The 4615-nt window shown below is 36.7% G+C and overlaps 1 pseudogene; it reads right to left on the reverse strand.

Annotated features, from left to right (window-relative positions):
- Positions 1 to 1492: 1492 nt before the first annotated feature.
- On the reverse strand, positions 1493 to 2176 carry LOC116905694 (annotated as a pseudogene).
- Between the last annotated feature and the right edge of the window lie 2439 nt (positions 2177 to 4615).

Consider the following 4615-nt stretch of genomic DNA (forward strand, 5'->3'; position numbering starts at 1 on the left):
CAATTCCCGTTTCAAGCTCTGTCCCTCATGGTCCCTTTACACTTTCTGGTTTCTACTGTTACTTCAGGTCACATTTGAAGCTTTGGAGCCATGAACCACAGATTAGAGACAATCTGAAGTATTTGCCTTTCTGGTCTCCCCTAACTCAGTCAATATGATCTTTTCTTGGACCACCCACTTACTGAAAATTTCATGATGTTAGTTTTCTTTATAGCTGTATTATGTATTCATCATGTGTAGGTACCACATTGCCATTACCTATGAAGCAATCAAAGGACATATAAGTTGTTTTCATTTTCTACCTATTGTGGGAATATGGTGAAATGAACGATGATGAGCAAGTGACAAGCATGTGAAGTAAAATGTCACATCATCGGGTAAATGACAAGAATGGGTACAGCTGGGCCACATGACACAATTTCTGTTAGATCTTTTGAGGATCTCTGGAGTGGCTGCACCAGTTTGCAACCCCACCAAAGGTGAATGAGGGTTTCCCTTTCCCCAACAGCCACACCAGCATTTATTGTCAGTTATGTGGATCTTAATTTTTCTGAATGGGGTAAGGTGAACTGTTAAAGAAATATTTAACTTGCATTTCCCAAGTTATTAATTCAGATGGATTTAAAATGGATGCATTTTGAGTTGTTTACTTGGTAGCTGTTTAAAAATTTATTTTATTGATAGCTCTTTGTTTCTATCCTTAGCCCATTTCTTTCAAATTAACTTTTATTTGAAGTTACTCTTTCTCGCATATATTTTAGGATCCTATTCAATAACCCACATAACCAATGTCCCAATACCAAAATTTCTAACAGCAAGTTAAACAATTGTTCTAGATATTAAAGTTTGTCCTTCAGTGATTAAGGGAATACTTAAGTTTCTATAAATTTAACATAAAAATCATACTTTAAGTTTATAAGGTTTAACATGTAATTTCAAACATAACATATTTTATAGGAATTACAAGCTTTTAATTTCTAAAAGGTGACTTAATTTTTAGGTTCAAAGTTATATTCTTCATAATAAACGTCCCACATTTTCTCCTAGAGCTTCAAACTTTCTACACTCAACTATTCAACTGTTCCATCATACTCCAGACACCCTGACATGACTGAACTACTTAAAGTGTTACTTATCTTCCCCCCCAAAGAAGATCAAAAAGCAGTTTGTCATACCACAGATTTCTAATGTCTACTACAATGTCCATCAGAAAACTAGTTCAAAAGATGGTTTCTTTCCTCATAGTATCAAGTTAATTCTCTGTAAAGGCAAAGAAAAACCACAAAGCATAACACAGGAGTTCCCTTTTACTCAAGGTGAAATGACAATCACACCTTTAAGAGTACAACAAAGGGTGAAAAACAGCAGCACAACTGGTCACACATAGATTAAATAAATCAGTCTTTTTTAAAGAACTAGGAAGCATTGGAAGCTTGGAAATCCAAAATCAAAACGAAGAAAAAGCAAGTCCTTGTGCACAATCACTCCAGTATCAATAATATCTTGGGCTATAAGAACAGGATATTGATCATGACCTGTAGCGACTGTAGTAAGGAGAAGCCAATCTTCTACATCGGTGATCATAATCTTCATTTCTGTCATAGCCTCAGTCATATCCTCTATCACACTAAGAATTTCGTCATCTACCACTGCCACCACCACTAACTCCTCCTCTGCCACCTCCACCACCCTATGAGTTGCTCTGTCCATGTAAATGCCTGGTGGTGTAGGTGTGTGCGGTCTCTTGGTGATAGAACAATCTACATGAATTCTACTACCATTCAGCTCCATCTTATTTGCTTTTTCCATAGCCTCCTTAGAGTCATCAAAATAGACAAAATAAACAAAAACAAATCCACATGACCTCCCAGTTCGTTGATCATAAACCACATTAACACCTTTCAGTGGTCCATATCAAGAAAACACTTCATGAAAATCTCTGCGACAACTTGAGAGCCTGTATACAAACTGAGGCTAAATACACCCAGGCGAATGTTAGGATCTGGGCTCACCCTGCTGCCACTATGCCTTCTGCGATTAGACATTGAAGAGTGACTCTGGCTCCTCTGCCACCTATACTCTGGTTGGGACCTACTTTGAGATTGTCTCTGTGAGAGTGCGACCTGGATGGAGTGTAGCATCTATGAGAATGTCTCCTTGACTTTGACCTGGATTTTGATCTTGGTAGATGGGATTCAGAATATTTGGAAACTCTTAATGAACTATGAGATCCTGACCTGCTTTCTGATTTTACATGAGCAGGAGGAGTTCCTGTTGGAGATTTTGACAGAGAGCGAGACTGCCTGCTCTTCATGTCTACTAAGTGCTCCAGAGAACTAAATAAGAGATAGAAGTCTTAGCTCAAGGGTTGACGGTCTAGTCACCTGGCTGTTTGGACTGTGGGGAGAAAGGAGGAGGCCACTACAATGGCCGAGGCGTTCCACTCGCCCTAGCTCACATGTTCAGGTAAAATGCCCTTAGCTCATTTTTAGGTGAGTCATTTGTTTCTTCCATTGTGTTACTTTTTAGTTCTTTGTATACTCTGTATATTAATCCTCCATCAAATGTATATCTAGCAAAGATTCTCATTCACTTTGTAAAGTTTCTTTTCAGTTGATTATCCATTTGGATGTACAAAAGCTTTTGATTTTGTGACACCCCATTTGTCAATTGTTTGCTTTATTAATTCCTTGGCAAATGGTATCCTGTGCAGAAAATTCTAGCTCACATCTCTATCTTGTAGGGTACTGCCTGTGTACTACCTGTAGAAACTTTAACTTTTCAGGTTTCAACTTGAGGTCTTTGATCCATTTGGAGTTAATTCAGATGCAGTCTGATAGATATGAGTCTAACTTCATTCTGCATGTGACCCAATTTTTCTAGCACCAATTGTTAAAGATGCTGATTATGTTTCTGCTTTGTTGTCAATGTCAGATGGCTGTCATTGCAAGTACTCATGTTTAGTCTTCTGTTTTGTTCCATTTTTATATGTCTGCTTTTTGTGCCTGTATCATATTTTTTATTACCACATGTCTATAATACATCTTGTTTCCTGGAATGATAGTTTCTTTAGTATTATATTTTTGGTTCATGATTGCTTTGTCTATCAGAATCTCTTCCGGCTCCATATGATTTTAAAAATATGTTGTGATGAATATTATAGGTATTTTGTGTGAGATTGTATTACATCAGTAGTTGCTTTTGGTAAGATTGCTCATGTTCATAATATTAATTCTACCAATCTACGGACAGGAGATATTTTTCCAATTCTTAGTCTTTCTCACTTAAAATATTTAAAGTTCATATTGGAGAAGTCTTTCTCCTACATGGTTGGGTTTATTCCAAAGTATTGATTGTCTTAGATGATATTCTAAATGAGATGGTGTCTATGAGCACCTTCTTAGGATGTTTTTTGGGGGTGTATTTTTAATTTTTATTTTATGTCTGTTGGTGTTTTTCCTGTTCACTAAGTATGTACACTATGTCCATACCTGATACTTGTGGAGATCTGAAGAGGGTGATGGTTTTCTCTGAAACTGGAGTTGGAAAAAGTTGGCAGACATTGCATTAGGTGCTGGGGACTGAGTTTGGATTCTCTGGAAAAGCAGCCAGTGTTCTTAACTGCTGATCCATTTCTGATTTGTATGTGGTCTGTTCCAAGTTTGCACAGTTAAGATTCATTTAAAAATTTAAAGCACACTGTGGACCAACAAAGCAAGGTAACAAATGTATCTTAGAAACCATTACTAGCACCTTTGCTGAGCAGTCTGTTTCATAGTTAGCACTCGAAAGAATGATCTTGGGCTTCTTGTCTTCATTTCAGTTTATTTTTGTTCTTCTACTATATACATCTGCCAACCTGGAAGATATTCTGACATAGTGTGGTCCCATAAATATCACTCAGCAATATGAGCATCTAGGTTTGCAAACCGATCACCATAGATACATCCTGCCTCTTCTTCCACCTGCTCTCCTTCCTCCTGCTCTTCATTCTGCTCCTCCTTTTTGTATAGAAAATAAATAATAGTTAATATCACACATTTCTTTATTATGTTGGATAAAATCATTGAAATCACTATTGTTAATAATAGAACTCAGTTCTTTCCCTGCTCTCCCTTGCCTTCCCATTCTATTTTATTTTTAATTAATTTATTAGTTAATTTTTTGCTTATTCACTTTAGATCTCACTCACTGCCTCCTCCTGGTTACTCCCTCCCACAATCCCTCATGCATTCCACCTCCCCTTCTCCTCTGAGCAGGGGTCCCTGGATATCTCCCCACCCTAAAGTACTTTTTCTAATAAGGTGATTTTTATGCACCAAGACATTTTGCTGAAATTGGTGACTGTTTCTAGAAGTTTTCTGGTGGAAATTTTAGAATCTCTTATGTACAGTCTCATGTCATTTGTAAATAAGGATAATTTGACTTCATTTTCTATTTTTATCTTTATAATTTCCTTCTCTTGATGTATTTTTTCCAGCCAGTACTTTGAGCATTCTAGTGAAAAGAAATGGGAATAATGAACAGCTCTATTTCATTTCTGATTTTAATAAGATTTCTCTGAGTTTTTCTCAATGATAATATTGGCATGGATTTATACATATATGTCCTTTAT

The sequence above is a fragment of the Rattus rattus genome, chromosome 7 (genome assembly GCF_011064425.1).
Source record: "Rattus rattus isolate New Zealand chromosome 7, Rrattus_CSIRO_v1, whole genome shotgun sequence".
Classification (NCBI taxonomy): Eukaryota; Metazoa; Chordata; class Mammalia; order Rodentia; family Muridae; genus Rattus; species Rattus rattus.